Source organism: Sturnira hondurensis, unplaced genomic scaffold (genome assembly GCF_014824575.4).
Source record: "Sturnira hondurensis isolate 20B ecotype Veracruz unplaced genomic scaffold, ASM1482457v3 Scaffold0023817, whole genome shotgun sequence".
NCBI classification, from domain to species: Eukaryota; Metazoa; Chordata; class Mammalia; order Chiroptera; family Phyllostomidae; genus Sturnira; species Sturnira hondurensis.
The window spans coordinates 9,678,441-9,691,396 of record NW_028096448.1 but is presented as its reverse complement, the minus strand read 5'-3'; the positions used below and the strand labels follow the sequence as shown (position 1 = coordinate 9,691,396).

The 12,956-nt window shown below is 41.3% G+C and overlaps 1 protein-coding gene across 4 annotated transcripts in view; it reads right to left on the bottom strand.

Moving 5' to 3' along the window:
• The window catches only part of CDKAL1 (CDKAL1 threonylcarbamoyladenosine tRNA methylthiotransferase), a 665,826-nt gene that overhangs the window by 21,011 nt on the left and 631,859 nt on the right, over positions 1-12,956 (bottom strand). The window lies entirely within an intron of this gene.

Below are 12,956 nucleotides of genomic sequence, written 5' to 3'. Positions count from 1 at the left end.
CCAGTAAGTAACCTGCCTTTTCTCCTTTAACACTCCTCCTTTCCCATCTCTCAGTTCCTAGGGTGTTCCCCACCACCTCTTAAAAAATTACTGGCCAATGTGGAAAATGGATGGGATATAAATGGCCACTCACTTGTCAATAACACATCTTCTCATTTTTTACTTGGGTTCTACGGGATAACATCAGTCTCTGTATTCGTTTCCTAAGGCTGCTGTAACAAATGATCACAAACTGAGCGGCTTAAAACAATAAAGACTTATCATCTTACCCCTCCGGGGCTCACCAGTCTGGAATGAGTCTCACGGGACCACCAGTGAGTAAGGAGTCGCCCTCCTTCTGGAGACTCTAGGGGAGATCCGTATTCTTCCCCTTCCCGGCTTGCCTTCCTTGGCTCCTGACCCCCTGCCATCTTCCCAAGTTAGAATTCTCTGCACTCTGACCTCTGATTCCCCTGCTGCCCTTTTACTTTTTTTAACTGTGTTTTTTCCATTATCATTTACTCCAGTTATAATCCCTCTCCCTGCCTCCCCGACACAACCATCACACTGTTGTCCACGTCCATGAGTCTTTTTTCCTATTCGCTCCTTCTCTCTGCCTCCAACCTTCCCACCCTGAGCTGTCATCCCTCTCTCTATCTGAGTCTGTCTCTGTTTTGTTTGTTAGTTCAGTTTATTCATCAGATTCCACATACGAGTGAAATCATATGGTGTTTGTCTTTCTCTCACTGGCTTATTTTCTTTAGCATAATGTTCTCCAGATCCACCCGTACTGTCACAAAGGGTTAAAATTTTCTTCTTTTTTTATGGCCGAGTAGTATTCTACTGTGTGAAGGTCCCATAGTTGTATCCATTCATCTACTGATGGATACTTGGACTGCTTCCATATCTTAGTGATTGTAAATACTTCTGCAATGAACACTGAAGTGCTTATGTTCTTTTGAATTAGTGTTTTGGGTGCCCTAGGCTATATTCCCAGGAGTGGGATCTCTTGTCAAAAGGCAGGTCCAGATTGGAAAGCTGTTTGGAGATGCCCTTTTATTTTTAAGGACTGCCTTGATTACACTGGGCCCATCTGGATAATCTGAGATAATGTCTTTATTTTAAGGTCAACTGATAAGTAAATTTAATTCCTTGTGCAACTTAAACCCTTGGTCCCTAGCATATTCACATGTTCTTGAGATGAGGATGTGCACATCGTTTGGGGCTGTTTTTCTGCCTAACACAGGCCCTGTGGGCAATAATGTTGAGTTAAGCTGTTGGGTGCAGACACTTCAGAGAGTAACAGCATCCTCTAGAATACTTAAACGTTTCCCAACAGAGGACCATGTGAAAATGTCTTAACTTCTACTAACTTTTACATTTTGGATTCTGTATGTGAAAAAGGAGTTGTTTAAAAAGAAGAAAAACCGGACCCAACCCTTCCTGTTCTACACCTTACAATGTAAAACAAGACACTGAGCGGCAGAGCTGGAGTGACTGGATCTGAGGAGGAGGCAGAACTCGAATGCTTGTGGGGTGCAGGACGAGTCACCCACAGGCAGCAACACTGGGATTTCACAGGGTGTGGCCGAGTGAATATAGTGAAGGCCCCAACTCTTTATACTTCCTGTGTCTGCACCTTCTATCACGTAAGTAAGTCATGCTTCCTTGGTCTTGACCATGTGACTGACTTTGGCCATTGGGATGTTATCAAACATAATACATACACACTGTGGCTTGAAAAGGACTTAAGCGTTTCTATTTGCTCTTCTTCCTCCACCTTCACCGTGGGAACATACCCAGGAGAGCTGCTTATGGGATGAGATGCATGGAGCAGAGTGGATTCACCCATGCGGTCCTGGCTGAGGCCCCCTCGATCTGGCAGCTGGACTGTCAGACGTGTCAGCAAACCCACCAAGAGTAGAAGAGCTGCTCAGCTACCTTACATTGACGGCAGATATGTGATCAAGCCTGGTCCAGATTAGCTGAACTCCACGAAGGTTCTGTGATTGTTTATCACGAGGCATTCACAGTACGTTAACTGATGATATACAGTGACCACATGTTTGGTCCTGCACTCCTTTTTAGTAAGGGGTGTGCACACATCTCCAGGACAAAGACATTCAGTCATTTACTCAACAGACATCTACTACACATTTGCCCCACACCAGGCACTGTTCTAGGCATTAAGGACACAGATGAAGCACAATGTACCAACCCTCATGGACGGGGCTTCCATTTTCATAACTGGAGACAAAGAAACACATACATATTTGATGTGGCTGATGAGGAGCTGTATCGTGGAGAAAAGTGGAGCATGGACAGCAGGTACCAGGCTGTGACAGATGATGGAGGTGGCATTTTACAGGGGCTACTTAGGAGAGTCTCACTGATAAGGCGGTGTTTCAGCAGAGATCTGAATGCAGGAGGTGACAGACATGTCACACAGATATCTAAGAGGAGCACATTCTAAACAGAAGTACTAGCAAATGGACAGGCCTCCTGAAGAAGGGTACCTGGCGCGTTTCAATTCAAGTGCAGCTGGACCGGCGTGTGTGAGAGAGGAGATCTAGGGGAGATCTAGGGGATCTAAAAAGATCAACGAGCCGTGAGGGGTAGAGGCACCAGGCCTGGCAGGCCATTGCAGGGACGCCCGCTTCCACCCTGGCTGTGGCTGGAAAGCCCTACATGCTCTTCTGTTTTTTCTTCTATTTAATTTAATTTTTTGTGTTAAGATATAGATAACATAGAGTTTACCAATTTAATAATTTTAAGTGCACAATTCAGTGGCCTTAATTACAATCCTCATGTTATACAGCCATTATTGCTGTTATTTCTACGACTTTCTCAACACTCAAAACAGAAACTCCATAACCATTAAGAAATAACTCTTTACGCCCCTATAACTTCTAATTTACTTTTTGTTTCTATGAATTTGCTTCTTCTATATCTTTCAAATAAATGGAGTCATATAATATTTGTTCTTTTTTGTCTTGCTTATTTAACTTAGCATAATGTTTTCAAGACTGACCCACTGAGGAACAATAAAATAATTTAAAAGATTCATCCATGTGGTTGAATACGTATCAGAATTTCATTTCTCTTTATGGATAAATAGAATTCTACTATTTGTATATATCACATTTTGTTTATCAACTCATTTGTTGCTGGACACCTGGGTTGTTTCTACCTTCTGACTATGTCAATAATGACACTATGAACATCAATATACAAGTATCTGTTGGAGTGCCTGCCTTTAATTTTGGGGTACATAGGGTGGGTCATATGGAATTTTAGATGGGTGTGAGCAGAAGAGACACGATCTGATCTATATACAGGGTGGAAACAAGGAGACTGATTAGGAAGACTGTGTTTATTTTCAGATCAGATAGTACAGAGACCAGAAACTCATCTCCCTAAAGAATATTTAAAAGAAGATCTGTAGCAAATAATACTATTTGGCACCACAGATGCTCTGTGATTGTGCAGAGGAGCTGGCCTCATCTGAAGGACAACAGAAAAAAAAGAGCAAATCAAGGTATTTATTTTTAGACAACTATACTTTATAAATGCTGTTGCTGGATATAAATGTGCCTGAAAAGACCACTGATCAAATCCTCTTCTCATGGTATGTATGTGATTTGGGAAAAACACAACCCATGCCCATGGATGTGACATTACTAGGATCTTGATTAAATGGCCTAGATAAATCCTCACTGGCTATCACCATGCCAATTTCACACCACATAGTCATCGGTCACTTCCCCTCTGCCAGGTACAGCTCTGAATGCTTCCCAGGCTTTATCTCACTTCACTGTCCAAATCACCCTATCAAATAGATTCTATTACCCTTAATTGATAAAAAAGGAAACACACCTAGAGTGAGCAGCCAATGATCACACATTTAGTAACGGATAGAGCCAAAATTCCAAATCCACACAGCATGACCCCCAAGCTCATGTGCTTAAGTGCAGCAGTCCCCAACCTTTTTGGCACCAGGAACCAGCTTCAAGGAAGACAATTTTTCCATGGACGGGGTTGGGGGAGACAGGAGGCACTCAGGCAGTAATGCCAGCCACGCACCTCCTGCTGTGCGACCCAATTCCTCACAGGCCACAGACTGTACTAGTCCACAGCCTGCAGGCTAGGGAACCCTAGCTAAGGGGTACCTGATTCTTTTGACACGGACATGTAGGAGGAAGAAGTCCTGGGAGCCAGGACCCTCTAGAAGGGATAGATGGTGGTGATAAAGAATACCTACAAGAGTGCTCTGCTCTTCTGGTCCCTGGATTTCTCTCAAGTGGTGGCAAGTCTGAAAGGCACTGCATCTTATATTTATAGGTTGACTTCCTACCAGGTAACTGTCAACTTGACATATGGCTTGAATATTTATGTTTGAATTACATCAGGCAGATAGAGGGACAGGAGAAAATTTGTTTCTCTAAAGCTCTTTAAATTTAAAACATTGCAAACTATGATAGAAAACAAAGACACTCATGGTTGTACTATTTTAGGCACAACTCAAAGTCAATACCCTGAGTATGACAGGAGAATCAAAGTAAAAGGGAAGATAACTGAAACTTCAGCACGCCCGGCTCTAAAGTACACATCCTTACAGTTCTCATGAAAATAATTGAAATTTGCAAGATTATTATCAGTTTAAAAAGGGGCTTTTGCAATCTGCTTATCGATATTGTCAAATGACTTCAAAGAGCAGGTTGGGTGACTTGACTATACTTTTTGTCCCTTGAAAAATATATTAATTTCCTTATTTGAAGTAACAGGGGATTTCAACCTATTTACACATTTTCAGCCTTCTCGGCTCTTGTCAAGAAACCCTGACAAGAAACCCTTGTCATAATATAATATAATATAATATTAATATATTAATATTAATATCAATACATTAATATTAATTATAATATTATAATTAATATCAATGTCAATATAATATTACTTATATCATATTAATATAATTAATATATTAATTTCCTAATTTGAAGTAACAGGGGATTTCAACCTATTTACACATTTTCAGCCTCCTCGGCTCTTGTCAAGAAACCGTCTATTCCACCCTGCATGACACTGAAGGCCAAGTTCATTCAACAAACCGAGCACCGACTCTGAGCCGGGTACCGCGCTAGGGCCTGGAGCTGGTGGTGGAACGACTGACAGGCACCCCTGCTCTTAGGAGCTTCTCCTCACAGTCATGCCCAGGCTCGGAAACGTTCTCACATGCATAGTAGAAACTTCTAGTATTCACCTGCACTTTCTTATTTATACAGGAGTACGTTTTCCCCAAACCCTTGAAGTTAGGCGGGGCCACGTGACCAGTTCTGGCTAATGGACATCCCAGGAAACACTGCACGCCACTCCAGTGCTGAGGCAGTGAGAAGCCTGGTTCCTCAGCACTTCTCTTCTCACAGCCAACCTGGGTCCCCGAGCGCCTGCGTGCAACAGACAATCCCTGGTTCCAGACGCCCACTAAATACTGCCCGAGTGTTGTCGCATGAGCAGGAAATACACCTTTGTTGTGTTAGGCTTGAGATTTCAGAGTTAATTTGTTGTTATTGTAGGACAGCCTAACTCATCATAGACTAACACATGTGTTTTATTGTCTAAAGTGTTAGCTGTAAGTTTCCTGTTTGACTCCCAAACCCAGAGGCTCCACTCTTTAGAGAACATGGCTTTCCACAGCCTGCCTACTGCCCACATCTGCTTATGGATACCCATATAAAGCCAGATTTACTCCTGTGCATTATGCCACTTTGAGAAAAATGTCTCATTGAGAAATATTTTCTTCTTTATTTGCCTGATTACCCACTAAATATGGTTCTAATCTTGCCACATCCATATTATCCTCTGTAGCAGAAACTGTTTGAACACCCTCTCCGCATTGATAGTTGTCCACATTGTAAACTCCACCTCACTAATACAGATTCCAAGGAGCATTTCCCATCCTCCTTTGTCCTCAAGGATGCACACCTGAGACTCAGGTTCCATCCTCAGATGCAACACATGTTAGACACTGATCAGGAGCTCAACTCCACGAGGGAGCAGATGGGGTATGGGGCCTCTGCCTTGCTGGGCAGGGGGCAGAAGGAACATCTCTTATCAGCAGCCTCTGTGTGGTTCTGGGTGTTTTTAAAAACCCAGTGAATAGTCTACTTCCCAGCCCTTTTAACAATTCTGTGCACTATTGCTTTTAAAACCCCTTCCTGTTTAAACTAACTGTTCTTTGTCGTCTGCACAGAATGCGGACTCACACATTTCCCGACACCAGAAGTACTCAGAGGTCTCCTACCTCCCTACCCCTTATGAGTTGATGCCACCTAATTTAGCTCGTGCTATATTACAGATTTTGTTTCAACGCGCCTATCTTCTCTTCCCAACCTGCACCTCCTGGAGGGCAAGAATCACATCTTAGACTTTCTATGTCCCAAGCAGTGCCTGGGTCAACTTTAGAATTGACAGGATGGCCACATAATTCACCACCCAAGGCAAGATACTTTGGGGAGTAAAAAATGGGCACTATTACTAATGACACTGAGACAAACCAGGACTGTCCCAGACAAACTGAGGCATACTGCTATACCTGACACTTACAATTATTGGCCAAATAAAAACGAAAGACATTTGAAGGAAATGTAATACAGTCAAAGTCAGAGTATGAGACAACAGTTCTGGACACCCAGGGTTACGTCATCACAGGAGACAATACTCTCCCGGAGTACCCCTCGTCCCAGCCACTAGGACATTGGGTGTAGATGGCCTTTCAGGTTTGGGGGTTTATGAAATATGGCTTTGATTTTCATAAGGAAGCCTCTGTTCCTAATGAATTCATTTAGATTTGGTAAAAATCACCCATAAAACTTTAATCACAAGAGCAATTATGTTGCCAAGGGCAGCTAGTGTACCTCCACAGTAAGACCCTCTCTCTTACCCCAGTTGCTCCCTAAAAGGGTTGCAATGGAATAGCAGTATTACCAGAAAAATAGCCAGACTAAAGTCTCCTCATAGGTCAAGGTCACTTTCATTATTTCTATCTCCAACACTTAGTGTAGTGCTTAGACAGTATTATTTTGTTTCATAAATGCTGAAACATATCATAAGAAGCCAGCTATTACCAGAATGTTGTCTGTGTCAGTAATTCAGGCTCAGGTGGGCTGATTCCCTTCTCTTGCCCTCAGCCATTTTTTGCTCTGGACGTCTGCTCATGCCTTTGCTCATGCTGAGCTCACTGCTCCTTGTATCCCCCCACCCCCCATGCCTCAATGTGGGCAAAGGATAAAGAGGTAGGAAAGCCCAATCTCTCCCCTAAGATGCCTCTTTGAGAATGTGTAGAGTAATGTAAAGAATACTTCATGTGCTCTAGCTGCCTTCATTTCCCAGTGAGTTCACATAACACTGGTAAAAAGCCTTAACACCAAGCACATAGTTGAGGCTCACTAAATGGTAGCTATTACTATCAAGTCACAACTGGTTCCTTGATGCATGCAATCCCCCTACCAAACCCCAGCTACAAGCCCCATGAGGAGGAAAGTTATCACCAGTAATTGCAAATACTAAGGGAAATGAAATGAAGGCTAATTGTTTAGCAGCAGCTAGCTCCGAAGGTACTTTGGATGGTACTCAAATTGTTACATGAAAGGTACTGCAAACATACCAAACACATTTTGAACAGACACAATCACACTAGTTCAGCTACAACACCCAATTAAAACACAACCCAGCAGCACAGAACAAAAACTATGTATCTAGACTGTGAAACCCAAATATTTCCTAACGAGCCTGCAAAAGAAACTAATTAGAGGCAATGTGAAAGAAAGAAAATGAACTAAATATTAAATGTACTATGGTATTAATTGTGACACCACTTTAACATCTGGGCAATGAAGAAAAAGAAAAGAAACTACAAAACTGCTTGGGACTGGAGCCAATATCTCTGGGGTGGAAGGAAAACAGGAAGGAACACACCCTTATTTGCCTCTAACACGGTTAGCTGATCTGTTTGAAATTAGATCCACTTTCAACTGTTTTAACTTAATTGTTAAGCCATTTCTTAACTTCATGAATGCAGTTTTCATGTGCTTTCAAATCTGGCCCTGAACTAATAGACCCTTTCACTTCAGTGGTTTTGGAAATGAATGTTAGATGGAGAGGAAAGCATGTTAACGGTGCTTTTCTAAGGGTCAAAGCTCTGAAAATACAGTATAGTCTGTACATAAAACTCAATACACCTGAATATCCTGCTGGCTCTTTGTCTGGTAATGAGGCAAACCATGCCACCCTTGCAAACTTCTTCCTTTCCGAGCGCAGTTGGCTGTGTTGGTGCTGAGCTATCTAACTGCTCAAGCGAATCCATTATTAGGATCAAAGCCCCAACAGATGAGAAACAGGTGGCAGCCAGGCCCCCTGGGGCAGCGTTCCCCTCATCTGGGAGAAACAGAAGGGTAGCTCTCCATTCTAGAACAGTCTCTTTTAAAAGGGGGTGTAAAGAATAAGAGGACAAAATGTTTGTAAGAGCGGCCAGTGCTCCAAGATTGTCCTCGAGGTTCGCTCTGTTAATGTGTCTCGTTACGTGGGGTAACTCCCTAAGGCAGCCTGCTTCCGTCTGCCATTTTGTAGGGAATCGTGGCTAATGAGTGCAACAGCCGAAATGACAAAAGGCTGTACAACTCTTAACTTCCATTGCTTAGAGTAAAACAATGCCTTGGCATGCATCACAAATTAATAATGATGACATTAGCAGTAGCCAACATTTAATGACTGCTAAGCCACTTCTATGTAAATCCTATAAATAGATACTATTATCTCCGTTCACAGAAGAGAGAACTGAGGTGGAGAGAGGCTAAGTTGCCCAACGGCGTATTTCTGTAAGCGGTGAAACATGGAGTCGCATCCAGATAATCAGAATCTAGAATACATGTTTTTAATTGCTATATAATACTACAACATGAACATTAATGAAAGCAAAGTACTTTTTAAAAAAATGTGAAGTAAAAAAATTAAAGTAAAAGTCAGGAAATCACTGTTTTTTAAAGCTGTACTGATTGAACCCTTCTTCAAATATTAATATAACTACTACGCATAGGCACTCTGTCCACTTTATCCAATTCAATCCTCTGTGAATCAGTTATGTCCGTCTTACAGATGACGAATCTGTGGTTCAGGGAAGCCAGCTGTCAAAGATCCCAGGAATTGTAATTGTGAATGTACTATATATATGCAACTGTCCAGAAATTACCAAACAAGACTCTTGTAATTCAAAAGGCAAGGCTGTATGGACCTGATTTTAAAAATCCAGGTTTGACCTCACACCCATCAGGAAGGCTACTGCCAAAAACAAACAAACAAACAAACAAACAAACCCTGCTAGAAAATAATAAGTGTTGGTGAGGATGTGGCAAAACTGGAACCCTGGTGCCCTGTTTGTGGGAATGTAAAATGGTACAGCCACTGTGGAAAACAGTATGGTGATTCCTCAAAAAATTAAAAGTAGAACTATCATGTGATCTAGTAGTTCCACTTCTGGGTATGTACCCAGAGGAACTGAAAGCAAGGTCTCAAAGAGATAGTTGTATATCCACATTCAAACCAGTGTTATCACCAAGGACCAAAAGGTGGAAGCAACCCCAATGTTCGCTGACAGGTAAATGGATAAACAAAGTGTGGTATGTACACACAATGGAATAGGATTCAGCCTTAGAGAGGAAGGACATTCTGACACATGCTGCAACATGGGTGAACCTTGAGGAAGTTATGTAAAATAAGCCAGTCAGAAAAGACAAAGACTCTGATCCCGCTTTGGTGAGGTACCCAGAGCAGTCAAATGCATTAAGACAGAAAGCAGGATGGCGGTGCTAGGGACTGGTGGGAGTGGGTAAGTGGGGAGCTGTTTAATGGGTATGAAGTCTCAGTTTTGCAGGATGAAGAATTATGGAGATTGGCTGCACACCAGTGTGAATGTTTTTAGCATTGCTAAACTGTACACTTAAAAATAGTTAATAAATTTTACCATAATTCAAACATGAAAACACAGGCTTGAAAGTTCATTAAGACCTGGATATAATAAATATTGGCTTACCTTTCCCACCCTCTAAATCTCTAAATTTGTGACTCTGGATAAGGTATTTATTAAGTTACTGATGCTCAGATTCCTTATTTGTGAAATAGGGATAATAACAGTAACTGCCTCATAGGGTCATGAGGACGATGGGAGTGAATCCATGTGAGACATTTAGCATAGCACTTGGCCCATAACAAGGACGCCACAAATGCTGCCTTTGAGTCATGGCAGTAGGCAACGAGTACTTAGACAATGCTAGAGTGGGTACTGAGGGAGGAAAAATCCTTTGCTATCTCTCAAGAGGTTACACGAGGAAGAGAAATCCCTCTTGGGGGGCTTAAAATGGCTCAAGGTTTGGCTACAGCCTTGAAAGCTCAGAAATTGAACTTCACCCACAGAAGAGACCACATGGATAGGACACAGGAAACCAGTTTATTAACACACTTACAGAGGGCTGAACAAACCTGTTTTTTTCCTGCAAGCAGATTTGCATAGGAAAGCAAATTATAATTCCACATTTGTCTGGCAAGCACGAACTCAAGAAAGGGAAGAAAATGCATCAAACATATAAAGGTACCAGACTAAGGAAAATGGGTGCATTCGTTCCAAATCAGAATGGTCTGCAGACTTTTAGAAGTCCATTGGCCCATGTGTCCTCTCTTCTGGGAAACAAGTATTCACACTGCCAATGTTAGCTTCTAGACCCTCTTTGTTTGGCTTACATGGCCGTCCACTACCACTTTCTAAATGGCCTTCTGTTTCTTTGACCATCTTAATGCCTTCCAGAATGTGCAGTCGACTCCCGCAGGTTTAGGACCTGATAGTGTCTTTAAGGTAATTGATTCTGTCTTTTCTTTGACCCAAAAGATGTTGGATCTCATGCAGGGCAATGTTATTCATCTCAGATACTAGAGCAGTATAGGCTTTCATGTATATTGTTTAATAGCTTAACAAAATAATTTAGAATATACACTGAATTCCCATATATTTTTAGGCAATAACTGTTAAGATATATTATCAAGTGAAAATAGCAGAAGTGTGTAAAATTTACCTAAGAAGGAGGTGACAAAGTGACAAACATATGTACATGTATTTGTATTGTTAAAAACAGACCATTGAAAGAATAAACTGAAAACTAAAACAAAAACAGTAATTGCTCAAATAGGTAAGAGAGGTTACAGGGTAGAGGGGGACAGTACTAAGTAGAAGGTGGATTCCTCAGAACAGACTTTGGTAGATCTAATTTTGCAAAAGATTTTACATAATTATAAAACAAAATTTAAAAATTCTAAAAAATTGGAACCAAAGTAAAACAAATGCTTTTAATTGTGTATTCATGTAGCTATATGGGGAGGAATAATTTCAGGTGACTTTAAAGCCATTATTTGCCTGTACATCCCTGGAGGGATAGACCCTAAGAACAAAAACAGCAGCAAAACTACCATAACAGTTTAAACTGTCTTTAGCCATCACATATTGCTGGGAGTGTTGGTATGGGTGTTATTAGATAATTACATGGGCATTACAAGATAAGGCAAGTGAGGGCCTGCATTGTGTTATAGGGAGCTGGGACTTTCAGCATGGAATAAAGAAGTTGGAGATGTAAGACAGAAAACCCCTGAAGCTGACTTGGATGATAGCATCGATAGGGGGAAATAACTATCAAAGATTTCAATATCTACGTCAACAGGACTGAGGAACCAATCTGATGTGCTCCCATTGCCCAAAATTGCAATCATTTGAGCCCCAATTAAGTATAATAACTGCAATGGATAAAAACACATCAAATAGACAGAAATCTATAAGGTTATAGGAATACTTTAAAAAAACCTCATTGGTTAGTTGTAGAAGATGCTAAGCAATCAACACAAACTATGAAAACTGACAGAGTAAGTATCGAGTCATTTTCTCACCTTTCCTGTATGAACTGTACCTCATGGTAAAAAAAATTGACAAGAGAAAGTTTGTCATCATAGCAGTACTTTCAGCTAACACACGAGGAAGGAACGACCGAATCAAGAAGCCACTATTTGCAACCCCTAATGACTCAGTGACTCTTGGCAATGCCCATCAACCACTGACACCATACAGGAAGACAAATAGACAGGCCTCGTAATGGAAGTGCACTACGCCATATGAAATAATCTTGACAAAAACTCAAATATGAATCTGATTAAGCCTCTAAATCTAAGAACTAATTTGTAAAACGAACAGGCAACACAGAACCCCGGTAAATTGCACGAGAGTATGCAATTAGCAAATTCCACACTGTGGGAAATGCCACAGTGTAGACAAGCTGGTTTTTTCCACAAATAAACTGCAATACAAAAGGAGAAAAGAGAGATGGTAAATTAAAACCGACATATAAGACATATCAGCTAAGTGCAATGAATAGATCTCAGCTGCATCCTGACTCAAATAAACTGTTTTAGGCCCTGGCCAGGTAGCTCAGTTGGTTAGAGCGTCATCCCAATACGCCAAGGTTGTGGGTTTGATCCCTGGTCAGGACACACAAAAGAAACAACCAATGAGTGCACGAATAAGTGGAACAACAAATTCTCTCTCTCCCCCTCTCCTTCCTCTCTCTCTCAAGTCAATCAACAAAAAATAAAATAAACTTAAAAAAACTGCCAAATGTGAATATTGCTGGATAAAGAATTAATGTTAATTATTTTTAGATGTGATAATACATAATGATTGTTAATTTTTAAAAGAGATCATCATCTATTAGAGATATTTTCTGATATATTTAGATGAAATGGAATGGTAAGTGAGAATTCCTTGAAAATAGCTAGGAGGATGGGGTGAACAAGAGCACAGGTAATGTAAGATCAACTATGAGTTGATAACTGTTAAAAGTGTGTGTGGGCCCCTGACTGGTATGGGTCAGTTGGTTGGGGGTCATTCT